This window comes from Aythya ferina (genome assembly GCF_964211825.1).
Source record: "Aythya ferina genome assembly, chromosome: 14".
NCBI classification, from domain to species: domain Eukaryota; kingdom Metazoa; phylum Chordata; class Aves; order Anseriformes; family Anatidae; genus Aythya; species Aythya ferina.
In genome coordinates, this window is record NC_140312.1 from 17942976 (window position 1) to 17963497 (window position 20522).

The 20522-nt window shown below is 37.3% G+C and overlaps 1 long non-coding RNA gene across 2 annotated transcripts in view; it reads left to right on the forward strand.

Moving 5' to 3' along the window:
* LOC311444322 overlaps window positions 1-12600 on the forward strand; it is a 201007-nt gene extending 188407 nt beyond the window's left edge. For both annotated transcript variants that reach the window (XR_014697814.1, XR_014697815.1), the window contains one exon: window positions 11543-12600. This is a non-coding gene — a long non-coding RNA (uncharacterized lncRNA). The remainder of the gene's footprint in view (window positions 1-11542) is intronic.
* The last annotated feature ends 7922 nt before the right edge of the window (window positions 12601-20522 follow it).

The following is a 20522-nucleotide window of genomic DNA, read 5'->3' on the forward strand; positions in this document are numbered from 1 at the left end:
AAAACTATTTTGGAGTTCTGTAGGAAATCTTGAATGGTCAGTTCCTCCAAAAGTTGAGTTAAAAAATAAAAAAAAAAAGAGCTCATATCTGTAAAAGTGCTGATTATTTATGAAACCTGATATAAACATATCATGCAATGCAAACAAAATGTATCACAACAGGAGGCACCCTAGCGACTATCCATATGTTTACCTCCCACGTATGAGACTGTATGTTTAAGGAAGTAAACAAAATATATGTGGAATAGTGGTTATGAAAAAACATTACTTTCTCAAAAACATGTCTTTTGCATAATGTCTCGCTGAGCAAATATAAATAAAATTGGCTTCATGCTGTATGTACTCCACACAACTGAAGGAACTCTGAATTATAAACAAAAACTATAACTGGTTATCCAAAATTTTAAATACGGGGACTTATTAAAATTTCTTAAACATTCAATATTGTGGAAATTGAAATGAAATTCATATGCATGCAAAATCTATTTTACATCTAATAAATTAGGTATAAGCTCTCATTATACCATCTCCAGACAATATTGGTTATAACTCACTATATATATCTGTAGTCTGCTTTCATGGATATAAGATTAATGTAATGGATGTAAACAGAATTTGTCATTTGGAAGCAGGAACAGTAATATACTTGATAAGCATTACTGATCAAAAAAATAGTATTGTGCTTTTTTCTTTCTTTTCTTTTTTTTTTTTTTTCCTTTAATTTAAGATGAATGTTTTGTCCTGATGCCAGTCTCAATGCTTTGCCAAGGGGCAGCATGTGTCTTGTATTCTGAAGGTTGGCTTCTACATCAACAGGAAAGCAGTGACTTGAAGTACTGGTGTATTTTCAGTACAAAATTTAATTTACTTACTGTCTCCTGGGACAGGAGCCTCAAAAATATCCAGGGAATTTTATTTAGAAAATTCAGCCCCATAGGAATGGTAGGCTCCCAGGGAGAGATTCTTCATTAAACTATGTAAGAACAGTGCACAGTAGTAACTACAAGTCTGAATATTTGGCCACAAATGAAGAAAAAAATAATGTGGAAAGAAATAAGCATTAAGCTGTGACACAGACATTACAGTACTGTGTTGTACAAAGAAATGTCTACAAAGTATGATTTGGGGTGATCTTAAAAGGGAGTAGCCCCTACACAGTTCCCCCTGATGCAAAACTCTGAGGAAAAGCAGAGAACTAAGTAAGGATAGCTTAGTTCATTTATACCATTTACTTCAGTTGTACCTTCTACCCTGGCTTTTTATACTATTAAGAAGGAAATAGGAGCCTCATTATTTTCAAATGGAACCCCTTCAGCAGAAATCTTGAAACTGAGTTTTGTAGGAGTCTCCAGTGTCTTTAAGCGGTTTTGAGGAAACTGCTGTGCATGAACCACTGTTACATGAACCTGTGTTCCCAGCCTCAGAAGTGAGGTGAGTCATCTTCTGGCTTATCCCTAGGATGACTTCAGTGTCTATCAGTATGTCATCAAACTGTCTTCCAGCTTTCTACCCTCCTCCTTCTATTTGATTGCAAGTCTTACCTCATAAAAGGATGTACTGTTTCCCATTCTGAAGAATGTATGAGTTATTTTGTGGATTCATGATTAAGTTTTTATATGTAACTGCTAGTGCCACTCTTCAGAGAGGAGAGAATACCAGTTTCTTTTGTAACCGAATTGAACACCTTTTTCCCATTTATAATTTGTACACCATGGTTATATTTATAAGAAGTTATTCACAGTGTGCAGACTAGTTACAGATATGATGTTATTCTTCTTTTTCCTTGCTTCAGTAAATCCAGCCAGTATGATAAGTATATATATATATATATATATATATATATATATATATATATGTATGTGTATCTCAAAATACTGTCACAGCAGAGCTACATTATGTTGTGGGTTTTCCCATTACACTTGGCAAGATTGTAGGTCTGTATTTTCTGTAATAAGGATTTGATTTCCTCTGTGTGCTGTTTGGCCATTCTGTGTTAGTACCAGTATGTATAACTAGTACTATAGATGATTTCTCTTTTTCTTGGAAGCCCAACTTGAAACCATTATTAGCTGAAGAAAGATTATGTTGGTAGTACCACAGTAATTTGTTTATGAAACTCTGTCACATACACAATAATGAAAATATTATATAATCACTGGACTTTTTCGTATTATTTAAAAATATTTTTTCCTTCTTTAAGGTTTAAATTGCACTCTAAATAAGCCCATTCTAATTCAGGAATTTGGAACTAGAACTTTCACTGAAGAATGGGTGAGTCAATTCCTAATCATATCCAGTAAGTTCATATTGTGGAATAAACTAAAAATTCAAATTAACACAAACAGTTTAAAATTCATTAAGATTCAGCAAAAGTAAGAACCAGTATGATCACAAGCAACATTTCTTTTGTGTTTGTTTGCCAAGTTGTGCAAGACTGCATTTGGGAAAAAAAAAACAACAAAACATTTTGCTGGCTAATATGTTAGAAGATCATAACTAAATGTTTGCACATCCTCTTGCTGCAATGTTGATGAATCAGTGTTAGCATTAATTAAAATGCTTGCATAATTTTAATTCATGAAAGCCAAAATTTTGTTTTGAGCATGTTTTGCATAAACAAATTTTCTTGACTTTTGGTGATCTTTGTGTTTGTTTCACTGTCATGGTGTTACTACTAGTAGTAGATATAACACATTCCTTTAGGTAGTTCTGTCTGTGAAAAGATTAGAAAGTTCAATGAGGGTTCGCTATTACAGCTCCTGTGCTTTCATTTTACAAGACATTATGTTTCATAGATTGCTATTTTGCTTGTATATGATCCATAGAGTTAACAGATGAGCATTTGAAACTCCTCTTAGGTCCTCTGTGCTAGAGGAATCTGTATTCACAAAATCCCAACCTTAGCCAGACTTTACTAGTTTAGTCTTAATAAGTTAGCAGGTTATCAGAAGGCAAGCTATGAAACATGAGCAAGGTTTCTGCCTATTTTATCATTCTGATTAAAAAAACAACAAACAAACAAAAACAAACAACAACAACAACAAAACAACAGACCATATACTGTGTATTCTCCAAGGCCAATGTGAAAAGGAGTCTTTTCACACAGAAGTGTTGCTAAGCAAAAAATGTCTAGAAACAGAAAACACTTCTGGGTGCAAACCCAGTCTTATTTTCATATTCTTGAATGATGTCAGTTAGGTGAGATTTAATACATCTGTAAGAAATACAGAAAGTAAGTTTTCCTTATCTCTGCTTTTATGATCCAACCCAGACTTTCGGGGCTTGCTGGTGTCTTCACTTTCTTAAGTTCATGTTCTCTCTTGACTTGAACTTTCAACATCTTTTTCACTAACAAAGTGAGAAGCTTTCTCAAAGTTCTTACCATTCAGGATGTTTGGACCTTTAACCACTTCTAAGGCTAGTCAATGCTAGAGGAAAGCAGAATGAAGCAATATGCTAACACTGTAACTACACTTCATATGCAATTTTGATTGACTGTGTTGAGTCAATGTCAGTATATGCAATCAAAGCTTTTAAGTTGATAAACCATCACCTGTACAGTATGTACAAAATAATTATTTACATTACACTGACAGTTCAAAGTATCTGCGGAAATCCGTGGTTTGCAGCAGCTTTTAAACGGGTAATGGCATTAACTCAACTCATTCTGATATAGGTGGGAGTAAGGAAATCAGATGGAATAGGACTTTTGAAGTCTCAGGGAATGTGAAAATCCAGTGTGTAACCTGAGCATTTAGTGCTTAGTATTTTGAATGCATTCAGTCAGTCACCAGAAAGTGTTCCAAACATGCTAAAAGCTGTTGTAAGACTTAGTTTCTGTATGAGATATATTACGTATTGACTTGTATGTGTCCTGTACCATAGCTCTGGTGGTAGGGAACTTTTTAAGTGTGTGTTTATGATGATCCCACTGAATAATACTAAACCTGTGATGTTCATGCAGTAGAGCCATTGAAAGATTTAACCTTACTGTGATCAATGCAAATCCTCCTGTAATACGTTCTCTTTGTCAGATCTCTTTCCTACCCTGAAAACATTCTCTCTTCCACTCTGGATTATTAGTCTGTGCTGCTGTCATCTTCACTTGGATTCTTATTATCTGATAGAATTTGGATGCAATAAGCCTTCTCAAATTAAGGCATTACTCTGTGAACATGTATCTTGAAATAATGAATGATTTCTTCATAATAAGGGTCAAGAAAACAAAGAGTGCTTAAAAGGGCATATTTATAGTATGAGTTATTGAGAATGTAATGAACTGCAAAGTCATGGTGCCTTGGAAGCCAGATTTCCCAAATTCATGTTTTGTAATTAGAGAACAAATCCCTTCTTCCATTATTATTATCAGACATAATTTCTGCTTTCACTAGATCTTTTCATAGCACTTATATTTCCTGAGTAATGCACAAAACTCACGGCAGATTAGCGTTGCCAGCTGATTTATTAAGTTTGGCCTTTTTTCTTCATAACTTTTATCTCAGCGGGCTAATGAAGAACCAAAATGATTAGTTCATACATTCAGCTTTGCCAGTAAAACCAGTACATCTATCCCATTACAAAGAGTATGTGTCAAAATGAGTAAAAGCAACTTAATGGGATGAAAGATAGACTGCAACCTGGTGTGGCCATAGGACATGCATACTAAAATCTTTGTGAGCCTGAAAGCCACATCCCTTTGAAACCTCCCATCTAAATCCCTTTAGAGATGGGGATTTCTGGGAATGGTTCACAGGTGAGCTGACTGTTACTCCCCTGTCCTCCAGTGCAGGATGTGGTCTGGCTGTGGGCACAGCTGGCATCCAGGCTGACACAGCGATACTGGTCTCCGTACTCTCTGTGAGTGGGCAATGGGAGTTACAGCAGTCCCTCAAATATAGTACAATATGAATTAGTAGTGGGAACAATTACTTTTATGGAAGCATAGAAAACATTTTTATCTATCTTTAGGTAGCTACTGTGTCTAGAAGGAAAAAGACAAGAGATGACTCAAGGAGACAAACAGGTAATTAAAAAAATGGGGGTGGGTAGGGGGTTGACCTGTCCAAAAGGCAAGTAACCAACCCCAAAACCACAAGTACAGAACAGAGATCTCTTTCTGAAATTTCTATGCTAAATTGATATTTAGAGCAATATCTAAAGAAAAGAAAAGCAGGAAAACAACAATAACTACAAATCAGGATGGATTTATATTTTTTCCCCATTACCTGCCCATCAGTTGTGAGACCACTACACCAAAATAGTATCTTGGAAGAAGTGCAGATGAGCAGTTAAAATGTCTTGGGTCTTGTCAATATTAATGTGTAACAGAGTTCTGTAACAAATGTTCATAGAATCATAGAATATCCCGAGCTGGAAGGGACCCATAAGGATCATCGAGACCAACTCCTGTTACAAAGGCAGAGTACAATAAGAACAGTTAAACAGGAATGAACTTGTTTGAAAAGAGCTTGAAAGACATAGTGGTGGCTGCAAGCCATTTTGTAGCTGTTTAAGACAGCATATCACACGTCAACAACAGTGTTTTAGATGGTGCTGCTGAAAAAAGTATGTAAATCTGGTGGAGGTTGGAACGTTCTCCTTGTTTTTTACATAAACTTGAGAATTTTTGGAAGATCCTGAAGGTGAGGAGGAGGAAAGTAGCGTAACTGCACTAGTGGGTGATGGATGGTTAGTTATAAAGCCCAGTGCCTATAGGCCACTCTCTCAGATTCTCTGTAGTACCTGTGGCTAAAGAAGATGGCAGTGCCATGTTTTCAGCATGTGTTCCTCATTCACTTCTTTTAGCCACCATCAGACAAAAATGTGTTAAGAAGTCTTTAGTTAAGCTGCAGGCAGTATAATTCCTGACAAGCAATTAAGACCTCTGATAAAAATATGTTTAAGATATGTTTATTTGAATAAATACATATCAGCTTCCACAGAAATGTACTGAGTACTGCAGAGGACAACATCAAACATTTCTGAGCATGTCTGGAGAAATGAATGGGATGCTGCTGGGGCAGGGCAGGGGTGGTTGTTTCTGCCAGTGGGGAAATGTTCAAACAATATTTGGAAAAAGAGGTCTGTGTGTAAAGAAGTATCCTTTCACCCTTTAATTTGCTTCTCTTTCAGAATAGAAGGCAACAGTAAGCTCTTTAATATTTTTTCCACTCATATGTTTGTGTTTAATACACAAAGGGTAGATTTCCATTTAGTATTTTTGTGGCACACCATTGGAAAACAAATGTATGCAATTCAAATGTACTTCATTGGCTCTCCTTTGGCTTCTTTCCTTCCAATTAAATAGGAAAACAAGTAAACAATAGGTCTCGCTGGCAACTCAGTGTCTCATAGCTTTTTGCTTTTCCATATGCAAATTCCCACCAAAAATCAAAGTATCCTGCTCTTTGTTCCTGTTGGTTTAAGTGACTAGGACAAACTGTGTGAAGGAACCTTGCCATTACTATTCCTATTTAGCTTTGTGGAGTTTCAAATGATATCAAAAACCAAGTTTGTTCCTTTTCTTTTCAATAACTTTTTTTTCATTGTGGCTGTTGGTGTGCTAGGAAGAGCCATTAATTTGGCAGGGTAGCATCTTCTTTTTAATCTCTGAACATTGTCACCTTCTCCAATTTAACAGAGAGTAGAAAACAGCTTTCTCTCCTAGCAGCTGTAACTAATTTAGGTCTTTACTTTTCTCTGTGGATCCTCAGTCAAAGTGCAAGTTTTGCTATAGTCAGTATTGTGCTTGTTTACATTTACTTCAGTTCTGGGAGAATGAGGAGGTTTGGTTGGGTTTGGTTTTCCCCAGGAAAGGAGTCCTCCAAAGTAGAGGAGCCAAAAGCATTAGCTAAGTGATTAGTCAGAATTGCTACTGACCAGTGTCTCCATTACGGAGCAAACTTGTGGATGTGCTCATGTACTTTTGTACAGCTGATTTCTCTCAGATGCATTCTTTCAGCCCTCTCTCACTGGCGATGCACTCTTGCATCTTCTCCCCTCCCCTCATCTCAGCAGTAGCAAATATGCCAATATTAATTGATTTTAACTATTGCAGTACTCCTGAGCATATGAGTAGCGTAACTGCCAGGAGTTGTAAAGGTAAGTAAAGTAACTCCTTTATGTGTTTTAATGCCTTTCCTTTTAATATATCCAGTTGGCTTCTATCAGGGACAAGTATTCAGGAAGATGGATTTTTGGACTGATCAGATATAATAGTTCTTTTACTTTCATGTAATGTGAAAAATAATTCATGGTTTGTGGTTTCATCACAAAGCAAATGAATGTTTTCCATTTTCTTTCTATTTGCTAAAGATAAAGCCAAAATGTTGCTAATATTTAGAAAAATATTGTTCTTGCTTGTTTTTTCCCCTCTTATTTGAGGGAAGGGTTTGAGGTGAATCTATTTTTTTTTCTTTTGTAATTTTCTGTAACTAAAACCACTGTGAAAATGTAATCATTTCAGATTTGTAAAAAGCAGGGTTGGTACTATATAAAAGGTACAGTGCTTGGGAGTACTGTGAAGTGTGAAACCAAGAATGCCAAAAAGAAAAATATTTCATACATTTGAAACACACATTTGTGCTTGATAGGTAGAAATGAATTGTTTCACAAAGCATCGCGTCTTTTTATTTGCAAGTGAAATGTATGTGGGTGACAGAAGTTTCACAGTTATGATGTGAAATCCAGAAGCCTTTAAAATGTGCTTTGAACAAGGAAACCTTTGCAACTCAAAAAGACACAGCAGGCAGAGGATATTTTGTAAATCCTGTGTGTTGGCCAAATGATTTTAGTGACCTTTGTTTTGCCCAGTTTATGTGTATGACTAGGCCATATACCTGCAGTTAATTGTGCCTACACTGATCAGCAGCTTCCAATTAGAGAGAGAAATGAAATAGCTGTATCTCCTGATGTTCCTAGGCAAGGTGATTAACTCACGTCCCTGAGCGAGACCCTGGAAAATCAGACTGTATGCCTGTTTTTCTAATTGTTGATCTGGCTGACTGACAGGCAAGAAAAAAGTCTAATCTTTCTTGCCCTTATTTCTTACGTTGTAACTAAACTGAAAATGGAAGTTTTTAACCTTCAGTTTAGAAGATTAAATTACTGTTCAGTAAGTTGAACTTCTGCCACCTCCTTTTTCTCTGTTATCACTTAGTCACCTTGAAGGCAATCAGTTCTTGTACAAGAAGTTCTAGTCTTAGTGTGATAACTGACATTGTAAAATTGCTTAGGAAAATACTATTGCTGAAATAAATGGTGAACTTCTCTTTCTGTTATCCTTTACACAAGCAAATACCTGCTAACCCACTAATCTGTGTCTGCATCAGGGAAACCTGCTCTCAGTAAAGACAAAGGTTGTTTACATTCCTGGGAACATGTCAGCTTTTTACAATTCTATCTCAATGAGAAATTTCCTTTAGAGAAGTTCTGAAATAAGCTGCTACCAAAATGGGCCTTGCAAAAAGATACAGCCTTTAAAATGAAAATTATCGGATTGTAAATGTTTAGGATGTGAAAGGAAATTAACATAAGAAGTGTTTTGTTCATTAAAATTCAAAACCTGTGCAAGTATTGGAAATCTTTACCCACTTTCCTGATGACTATATATGAAAGCTCATACTTTTTAATTTGTTTGCTGGCAAAAACCACCCCTTTAATTATGATTTTAAGATATGATGTTATACAATTGATGTTATTACAGAAAACTCTGGTACATGTTGATGAACTAGAAAATGGATATAAATGGTGTCACCTTTAACAAATGCTTTCCAAAGTAAAAAGCAATAGCTACATGATTGATGCAATCAAGCTTTTCCAATATAAAGGTGTTTTTAACAAGATCTGAGGGTCTAAAATTGACAGAGCTATAATTAAAGTTCTGCATGCTGATCTACTGTGGTACACACACAACTCTGTTGTTAAGTCTGCTCTACCACAAAGGCAAAGAAATACACTCCAAAATCTTTTTTCCTTAGTTTTCAGAGGCTCTTCACCTTTGGTATCTATGAAGAAAATAGTGTTTACAGTTTGATAAGGTTTCTTTATCTCATCTTTCTACAAATTTCTATCCTGCTGTCTCATTCCCTAGCTTGCAGAAACATAATTTTTCTACTATGCCCGTTTCCTTATTCAGCATAAATAATCATTTTATTTACAGTCATCTAACTTCATTTATATTAGGAATTAATAAAATATACCTCCAGGCTGTCTTCTCTCTAGCTAGAACAAAAGAGCAGACTAGCTTCAGCTCCTAATGAATCTTTCCTTATTTGGGGAAATACACAGAGCAGTTGACTAAAATTCCATTAAAATATTAGATATTCATTAACACTGCAAGTGCAAGTGTAATATGTTTAAATGCAGAATGGAAGACAGGGTGGGTAAATGAAAAATGAATGAGCACTTACAAAAATGATTGTGCTCATTTCAAAAACTCTAAAGGTTACTCTGGAAGAATTTCAAATGTTATGACCACAAGCACCCCTTAATTTTCAATACTGTGGCCTCTCATATTTGTGAACTAATACCAGGGAAACCCAGTGTCACAATAGCACCATTGTATCCTGAGCACCGTATCACTACAGATTCCTCTGCATGGTTGTTTTTGCTCCAAGTTTGTTGTTTCAATAATATTTTTAATTTGTTCTATATTTTTCTAAACTGTCTAGTTAACATCTATTTTTAAGATTTAAAGATTATTTTTAGCTAAACAAATTCCTGAAATATCATTTCTACATTCTTCCCCAACTTTAAGCATCAAACCAGTTACTTGTATTTCTATGCATTCATTTATAGCTTTTCCCTTCATAATAAATACTACATTTACATAATGACTCTAGCTGAAACTCTCCTGGATATACTGCTAAGACTTAAGCTTGCCTTTCCATACAGTGATGACCTTTTTCTTTCAGAATTGGATACTTATTCTTTTGTTCCTGGCTGAGCCTTTGACCAGATAGTGAAAGGTTATAATTTAAAAAATAACAAAATGCTGCCATTCTCTTTCCCAGTCCCTTACAGCTGCTTAGAAAAAAATTGGTGACTGTCAGAGAGGGGAAGTGAAGGGACAGAGTGCTGATGAGTTAGGGAAAAAATGGTTTGTGTAATAAAGTTGGGTTTGATGAATTTCCTTACTGAAAATACAATAAAGAAAAAGTATTTTTATGCAGTTTTGACATGTTTAGGTCAAAAAAACTGAACGGATGTTTTTCTGTCTGCCCTATCAGTGGCAAATATCTATTCCCTTTTCATCAAACTTTTTTTTGCAGTTTCTCTTGGATTAAAAGGGATAATATAAGGTGAATAATGAAGTAAGGGAAGGTGGGAATAATGGAGGTGGGAAGGCTTACTATGTAGCTTGCCAGAATCCAACAAAATGGAGAGATGGAATGTGAAGACTGGATCAGATTAGAATTTATAGACAAAACATTTGCACAGAAGAAAGTGAGTTTTAATCTTCATTTGTGATTTTGGGCAAGAAAAGTGGAAATTTTATGGTAATATATTGCTGAAATACTGAGGGACAGCACCAGGGAGTTCTGAGAGGAAAACTTAGGAATCACAAAATATAGTTGTCATTTCTTACCAGCGGGTACCATAGTGCCTACTATTTATACTATATATATACTTGTACTATATATATGTGTGTGTACTATATATATATACGTACGCGCGCGCGCGCGCGCGCACACACACACACACACACACACACACACATGTAAAAGCCCAGGAATCTTTGGCTTTGAAAAAATGTAGTAAAAATGTTCATATTGATGTGAGGGGAGAGTGAATGTGAATGCAGGGTTACCAAATACCATCAGGAAAAAGGCTCTAGAAGTGCTGTGTTGCTAACATTGAAAGTAGAAGGTGATTGGGATCCTAACATGTCTACCCGCAATTTCTCAGGAAAACCGGCTCTGAAACAAAGATAGTGACTAAAGCCTCGTTACTCACCAGGGTGGGACAAAATAGGGCGATAAATCTCTGCTGGCTCTAAAGTACATCCAAAACCAATGTGCTTCTAATAAGAATCCTGAAGGTGTGGGGTGGGGCTTGAAACTGGTGCCCTTTGTCCTCCTTGTCACTGGCAGCAATCCCAAACACAACACCGGGCTGGAGATGTCATTTGGCCTGGGTGCTCAGCAGACTGCTGCCACTTGGCGTAGTGCTTGTGGGCATGAGAGTGTGCCCCCAGTGAGTGTCTCATCTAAGAGACTGAAATCAGATTTACTTAGAAATGAATGAATCCTTCCTTCATATGATGAATGTCATAGAGGTGGCTTGTTTCTAAGTTGTGATGTTATTTCCTGCTGGGCAAGGTGGCTGTCACTATGTCTGCGGGAGTTTTTAAGGTGTGACAGCAGTGGCTATGTCACAATGGGCAACTGGTGGGCTTATAAAGGGCAGCGGGGCTGGGGCAGGCCCAAAGCTGGGAGCAGGCTCCTGAGGTGAGGAAGGGAAGGGAGGGGAAGAGAAGGAGATGTGGGGACTGACACCTCTGCCTGTGGCTGCAAACTCACCTCATCACTCGGTCCCTCAGGGTCACTAGAGGAGCATCTGCTGAGGCCATGGTTTGGGGAGTGCTGATCATCAACTGGCATTTAGTCACCACGTCCACCACATTGTGTCCAGACATGCCGGAGGAGGGTGAGTGAGAGCTAAGTAACCACACAGCTGCCTGGCGAGGAGCAAGGGGTCACTGTGGGAAACAAGGTAAGTGGAGTAGTCTGCCCCAGCCCAGGCTTTGGCCAGGCTTGTGGCATGGGCCACATCTTCTCGTGTAGGAAATTTGTCCTTGTAATACTCATACACTGAATAACCGGGAATGTTCAAAGTTTGTTCAAGGAAAACAGTCAGGTTTAATTAATTCAACACATGAGAACAAAAATTATGAAATAATCTTCTGCATATTCTTTGTTCTGGAGACAAGATTTGCTTGCAATATTGAAAACATGGTTTATTTAATGCAGGACCTTGGTATTTTTATGTGACAGTTTAACCAAACATCCTAAGGTTGGAAATGGAAAGGTTTCAAATAATTAAGTTTAATTACTTAAGCATCATTTAATCAAAATAATCTTCCATGATAATAATTATCATTGTCAGTCCTTTTCTCACACATACTTAAATATTTCATATATTAATATCAACCTTGATTACTGTACTTATTGACAGCTACAAGCTGCTGCATTGCAGTTGCTGAGGTTGTGCTATCTGAACAGCTTGAAATGAGCTTATTTGGGTACTGGAAGCCAGTGAAATGCTGGAAGCATGGTGGTTTGTATGGGTTAATATAACCCATTAAGAAGCATGATAAATTAGTCTCTGTGGAGTTTTGTGCTATCACAGTTTGCTTCTGGAAGCTGAGGTAGAGTGTTTCAAGTTGCCTTGGCTGGAGAGCTACAATGATAATGTATCTCATTAATTCCAAGTCTGGAATAATTCCTCAAGAATTAGCACAGCTATTTAGATGAAAAAAAAAAAAAAAAAACAAAACAAAAACAAAACCAACAAAACAAACAGTTGTAGTGAGGAAACCATTCAGTTTTGCTCAGATTCTTAGGGAAGATTGCTGAAGCTGCTCTCAGACAGCACAGCTGAGACACAAGTTCAAAACAGGCAATTTTTGTTTTATGATAACTACTCCTACATCTAGCTTTGATCCCACTCTGAGCCCCACATCTGGAATGTAACATGGCTTCAAGGCTCTGAGACCTTCAGAAAGGACTCCCAGTGTCCCTGGTTAACACAGGAAAAAAAAAAAAATCTGGTCTTGGTAATACTGTTCCAAATAATTATTAAAATGGCATAGGGATACCAGTTATTATGGTTTAAAGTTTGGCCTACTGACAATCAAGATTTTATATTATTATTTTCCATTGTGAAAAGAAACTCGGCACAAGCAGGGACTGAGCAGTATAGCAGAGTGATGTACATATACAGGAGCGTTAGTCACTTTTGACTTTATTCTGTGTCTATAAAAGACACAGATGTTCATAAGCAATTTGGGAGCATAAGACTTACATTTAAGGTAAAAAACAAAACAAACAGCACAGCTACAGCTTCATCCCTTTTTGATGCAAAAATGAATCTCCAAACTTTACTAGACTAAACTGGAGTTTGGGCCTGAAGCATAATTAGTTATTCAACATGTTCCTTAAATATGTAGAAGTGAAAGCTCTGTTTAACCTTGCCATCTCAGGTAATGTATTTATTTGTCACTGCATTAAATACCCAAAGATGGAAGATCTGTCTTAGTAAACACTCCTGAAAGACTATGATCAGCAAGGGTGATGGGACCAATATGAAATTTAGTCCTGGCTATTTCTCTGTAGATAATAATAATAAACACTGTCTTTCTCTCAGGTATCACATAGTAAAAGTTTGTAAAAGTTGAGGTTATTAGTGAGCTGTTATCTATATTGGCATTAGGGTAAATTAATCCTTGCTGCAGTAACACAGAACACTTACAGGCTACTGATGTCAACAAAATAATCTTGTATGCAAACAGGGTCTGGACAACTTGTATTCTCCTTATTAAAAAATTGCAGAAATATCTGATGTGTCGTGCTTGGTTCTGAATGTTTCCTCAGAACCTCTCAGAACCCAACCTGCTTCACGGCACTGGCTGTCTGTTCTTTTGACTTGTTCTTTCTCCAGTGCATAAATGAACTGGTTCCCTGATAAAAAGTTAACCTCCCATTCCACAGACAGGAAAATGAATCTGAATTTTTCACACAAATCTGATTTTGTGTGAACTGTTCAGTAATATTTATTCACATGATTTTATCTAATCATAGTTCTAGATCATTCACAAATTGATAGAAGTGCCATCTTCTGAACCATCTTCTTGGTGCCTGATGTGGTCCAGTGACCATACTGATGCTCAGTGGCAATAATCAAGTGGCATTTTTGTCAGTAAGGGAAAAGTAAAGGTAAAATTCTGAGATTATTTTTTCAAGCAGAACTCAAGGTACAGCATCAATTCTACCAGTCTGCAGCTCAGAATGACTTTCATTGTACTGAGCATGCTCTGACTCTGTTTTGCTCCTCAAAGCATTAGCTCGACATGAGATATTCTTCTTCTGTCACTTCAGATCCAGTGTTTGGTAGCATTTTCTCCTGCAGTCTCTATAACAGGAAACATATTTGACTGTTTTGGACTTTTATTGGAATTTAAACGTCTTCAATTGATCAAGTTTGTTTACAAAGTACTTTCACAAATATAACCTTATTTTACCCATGTAAGAATATTCTTTATGTTTTGTGTGTCTCTTTTCAAATCCTGAACCACATGTCACAGTACCACAACAATGTCTTTTCATATCTGAACATAAAGTTAACAAAAATTGTATAACTTGCTGCTAATATACCTGTTTAACAAGACATTTCTTTAAATGAAGTGCAGGCTTACTGCTTGGAGGCAATACAAGTAGTATTGCAGGCAATACAGGAATAGTGTAACATTATCCAAACTATCTTAAACACCAGAAAAAATCATTTTCTGTTAATATCAGAGACCATATAAATATGCATTAATTTTAAGCCTCAACACTAAATTATCAATTTTTTCAGCTACGATTTTCCAGCTAATGAGCAAAATCAATTTTGATCATACTCTTACAAAATAGTTCATGTTTATTTAAGTAAGCACTAAAACACTCTCAGTTTTCTGTGATTTTTTTTTTTTTTTTTTTTAAGCCGTGAAAATTGACAAAAACAGCTCTGTTTCTTGAGTAGACTGCAATACTTGAGTAGATTTTCCCTTTCTTAAATCTGCGCTCACAGAGGCACAAACAGCAGTGCTCCCTGGCTCGGCTCTGGGCAGCGGCGGGTCCCTTTGGAGCCGGCTGTTACTTATCTAACATGGAGCAGCTGCTAGACTCTGTTCACAGAGGCCACCCCTGCAGCCCCCAGCTACCCAAACATTGCCACATAAACCCCATACACACGAAGAGAGTGAGTTAGTGACAGCAAAGCAGAGGTTGTTTGTTGAAGTTGTCAGTGATTGCATACACATGGAAACACCACAAAGGGCTTCTTGGGTTGCTAATGCTCAAATGCTTGTGACTGTTAGATTTTAAGATGGGAAACAGGGAATCCTGGACATTACCAAGATGCTAAAGGAATAGGGATTGCTAACATTTCAGCAGAGAAGGAGAACAAGAGGGAAGCAGCTGGCATCTGCCTTGGTGCAGAACAAGCTTTTACTCTGCTGGTTGAGAAACAGCGAGCTCAGTTCCTCACATAGCAGCTGTAGCAGACTAGTTTACATCCACTCTGATTTTTTATTTTTATTTTATTTTATTTTTTTGAGGATATGCCCAACTTCCCTCCCCTTCTCTTTACTATACTGCAATTAATCAATATTTGAAACAGCACTAAATCCCGGGGGGGGGCGGGGGGGCAGTTAAGCCTGCATTCCACTCTGTCATAGCAGCTTTACCATGTTAGTACTTCATTTCAAGAGTTTCTCATAAAAATATTGCAATAAAAGTATCCAGTCATTCAACAGAGAAGGAAGACTATACAGTAATTTCCTTGGAGAAGCTTTTTATATTAGAGCTGTCAAGATTCATTGGCATGAATGGAATGATGGTGGCTCAGGTATCCACTAGATAGGAATAGTAATAGTAGGAGCAAAAAAATTATGCCACTCTTCTCCTTTGTGTGTGTTTTAAAGAAACTGCGAAGAAATAAAATAATGCATGCATCCTGAAACAGTCATGCTTCTGGGGATGGCTGAGTTTAGGAAACTTAGATGCTTTTCATCTCTTTCTAGTATGTATTATGATCAACAAATCCAGAATTAATAGTGATTCAGAGAAAACAAATACCTAAAGTAATTATCCTACCTATTCCATGACTGTATTTTCTATTTTGTTCTTGTTTTGTATGTAGTTTTTGTACTGTTTGCATTCTAGTTAACTTCCAGTCTCTAGAAAGAAACGTCTTTAATATTCAGAAAAAGGGAAGATGAAAAATATATACACACCCAAAAGATTAATTCCTGCACCAAAAATCCTTGTCGATTCCAGTCACATTAGGCCCCTTTTAGATGTGGAAGGGCTGTCACTCACTCTGCACTGTAGCCTGGTATTTGAAAGCTTCTTGCTTGCCTCTTGACATCTCTCACTGTTTGACTTGTTCAGATTTATTTCCTTCACAATAACATGTGGCACTGAGGAACTCATTCTTTTCTTACCTATACTCAACTTAAGCCATTTAACTCCTGGTTTTCAGTGGAATCTGCTTCATTTTCTTTTTTTTTCCTCAGTGATGAAGTGTTATTTTCACATTGGAAGACTTGAACGTTTAAATAATACTAAGTCTTGATGCATGTTGTTTAAAAAAACAAACAAAAACAACCACAAGCAAGTAGGATACTTTTAGTTTTCCCTGCAATGCGATATTAAACAGGAAGTCTTATTGTGCAACCTTTTTTAGAAAATGCTAATGAAGATTAATTCTCTGGTAAAATATACAATTTCCAAATTATCAGGCAGAAAATTCCTTTAGTTTGATCTATCTAGCTATGCACGCTCTCCCCTGTTTTTTTGAAGCATCATTACAAAACGTTCAGCATAAAAATACATAAAGCTCTATTCACCAAACAGGATTGTTTTGTTCTGTCACTGCACTGGTCTGACAACGTACAGAAAGGATGGCCCAAGCTGCAGTACACTCAGAATTGAACACTCCCAGCTTTATTGCCCAACTCAATGACAGCCTTATGCAGCCTTGGACAAATCGCTCGTTATCTCTCTGTTGCCTTCTCAGTTGAACAATGTGTCACTTAGTCATTGAGTCACATTAATTGCTATAGTGCCTGCTAACAAAAGGGATTACGTATCTTTAAAAGAGATGGCACTTGCTTCTACATCTCTGATACTAATTTTCTTCTTCATATGTTATTTATATCACAGCCATGTGTCAGGTAATTCACTCCCTAATGTACTCCCTAATACAGAATCACAGAATGGTTTGGGTTATAAGGAGCCTTGAAGACCATCCAGACCTCCCTGCCACGGGCAGGAACACCTCCTAACATCCCAGCCCCATTCAGCCTGGCCTTGAGCACCACTAGGGATAGGGCACCCACAGCTTCTCTCGGCAGCCTGGGCCAGGGCCTCACCGCCCTCTGAGTGAACAATTTCTTCCTTATATCTAATCCAAAGCTACCCTTTATAAGTTTAAATCCATTACCCCTTGTCATATCGCTGTAATCCCTGACAAAGAGTCCCTCTCCAGCTTTCCTGTAGGACCCATTAGGTACTGGAAGGCCACTGTAAGGTCTCCCTCGAGTCTTCTCTTCAGGTTGAACAACCCCAACTCCCTCAGCCTGTCTCTGATAGGAGAGGTGCTCCAGCCTCAGCTGGAGCAAATAAAAGCAAATAAAAAGCAATCAGCTCAGCAAATAAAAGCAATTTGCTAGCCAAACAATTAAGAAGTAAATAAAAGCCCATAAGTATATTCTTCTAAAAGCCCATGAGCAGCCTGTTACACTTCAATCTGAACAAAGAAGAGCTAAAGTTCCTCTTCTGCACAGATAAGGAGGGGTGGTTTCCCAGGAGGTCTCATTACACTGGATTTATTCAGTATTAGTCATATATATTTCTTAAGCAGATCTTTTGCTGGATGTAGAAATGTCAGTGACAATAGGCATAGCAAACCAGGGGAGATTTCAGCAATAGCATGCCTACTTAATCTTGGTCGGTGCTCCAGAACTGCATATCTGCTGGGGCAATAATAAGATTAAGAAAGAATTTTTTGTGTAGAAAATACCTATCCACAAATGTAGAGTCTAATGCAGTATAATTAGACTCTGAAAATCCTGTAAATATAATGATAATTTAACCACTATGGAAGTAAACATAGGAAGATAATGATTTTGTGCTATCAGCTCCCATTTTTTGATATGAAACAATACGCCATTTTAGACAGTTCTGTTAAGCCAAGAGAACACCACAGCCCACAAAGATGCAAACATGTATGGTAGATAAAGTATTTGTGTGGTTTTAATGCCTACCCAGAAGGCCCATCTGAGACAGACACGGTGCTCTGCCAGGGATCATATAAACAAAATTTTAGAAATGATTTCTGTTTCTTTACAAAAGAGGATGACCCCTGTTCTTTGAAGATGTCATCAAACATTAGTTATTATATAAAGGCAATGATCCTGTAGCAGTTTAAAAGCTAATAATTGATAAAGGAAGATTTCAAGGCAGACTTCTTTGCTACAGGCAAGAGACTGCAAACTTCATTCATTCATGCTGTGCCCACCTCAACAAGCTCAAGAAGATTTCTGGCTTTCTATAGTTGACGTAGTGGCTCTTTAATACACAGCTGGGAAGCTACCAGAAGTGATCTGAATCAATTAGTCTTCCTTTCTGTAGTATGAGATATTTGAATTTCATGCACTAGTTTCTGAACTAAATGCAATCAGTGATTTATTTGGACTAAATTATTGTTCCCTACACTGATTTTGGACTCCCTTGAGTAGTTTACTGAGGAGGTACTGACTATTAAGTTTCGGGTATGGAAACAAGATTTTTCTTATTTTGGAATGAGCCACAAAGCTGAGCTTTGAGCTGAAAGGAAGGACACTTGGATTTTTATATTTTGCTTTACAATTTTTTTGTTGTTGTTGTTAAATTGCTTACTGGTGTGTTAGAGAGGTGAAGTCTTTTTATGTCCTTTTTCAAGATGCTGCATGTGGACATAGACATTTATGTACACATATTGTGACTCTTGGCATTTATTGGGTAAGACCATTTGGGTCAGCATATCTACATTCACAGCAAATCTGCAGTGGGCAGAAAGGAAAGCAAAGGTACCTGCCCTGCATTGCTCTGGCTGCATTATATAAGTGTGGTCCCTCAGCTTGGAGCTGCTCTAAATTTTATCAGCTGTGCAGGCTCTTGCACACCAAGTAGCTTTTCATTTTCCTATTTATCCAGTATCTGTGAGAATTCAAGCATGAAGTATAGAGTTCAAGCATGGTTCTGTGTCACCTGGGTATTCACTCTACAAGGCAGAGAAAATGCAATCATCCAATTTAGCCATTAAGGATGTTTTGCAGAAGTGTGACAAGGGAGCATGACCATTTTAACTTTTCAATGAGCAAGTGTAAAAAAATTCTGGTTGTATCATCTAGTATTCTCACCATTTTAAAGTCTAAAACATATTCTAATATTACTTATTGTATTTCTTCATTAGACAGAAAGATGATTCTCTTAACAACTATACTTCTGAATGATTTTAAGACCTCTGTCATCTTGCTAAGATAATAAAAGTATATCGGAACAAAAAAGTCATGCATAGACAAAGTTCTTGTACCCTACTCTGAGCAAACCAAGAAGTGAAAATAGAACAAAATAGATTTATCTCAAGCAAAAGGATCAATAGTCCTGTGATTATCCCCTTCCCTTTCTCACTGTTCAGCCTCAATTGACTTTTGTTAGCAGGAAGAACTGAAGTGCTTTTATACATACAGACAATAAAGTGTACAGGTGCTGGCCTGTGAGGACAAATGTTGGTTGTTTTCTTATGATGCTCTGAAATGATATCCCCTAGGCTTAGGCAGGCAGTGCTGACAAACTGGTTTGAGCTGGAACTTCTCCTTACTGTGTCCATAGAACCAATTAACAAGTAATGCACAGGGATGAAAACAGGGGGCTTTCATCCTCTTGTGGGTCAGTAATTGTCCAAAAGAGATAAATGTGTTTAATTTTGTCCCTGAAGCCTGTGACAATGATATTATGGTATTAGAGGCCATTTCTCTCTTACATTGAATTAATAAATAAAAATCACTTTAAAACAGGATGAAAAGGCTATGTGGTTTAAATACCTTCTGATTGCAGTTGTGTATGGCTGTGTCCCAAATTAAAGAACTGTTTTTCATTCAGTACCTCTACTGTTTGATGATGAAGCCTCATGGACTGCATTTCAATTGCTTCTATTACAGTGTGCTGGCTAGGCGGATGTTTCTTGCGGATTCAATAGGAGTGAGTAGGGTCCAGGTTCTCAAAACCGCTCAGAATGCTGTGGGCTCTAATTGTCCCTCTGTGTGCTTTTGAAAGCCTGGTTTCAGTATGCAATTCTGTCTGCTTTCTTTCTGCACCTCCCTCCACTTGCTGAGCTGTGAAAGCCTATGGAGTGGAAGCACTGTTTTTTTGTTTGTTTGTTTGTTTGTTTGTTTGTTTTGTTTTTTAAATCAGGATTAGAATGAACTTTGCTGGTGACACTAATGATGTTTCAGGGGGAATCTCCCCCCTCTCTACTTTTAAGATGATGCTAGTGTAGCATTGACTTGCTTTAAGAGAGAAGACAAATCTTCAGGTGATATTTGCACTGTAAAGCACTGGGAGTATCTGTCAGAATATATTTGACACAAGCAATCCCTGTAGCTGAGTTAAAGAACAGTGTAGGGAATCGCAGGCCAGTAAACTGAAGACTGTTTAAGTGTTTCCAGCTGAGAGTTAATATTAGCTGAGGATTTAGTGCCATGAAAGACTAGC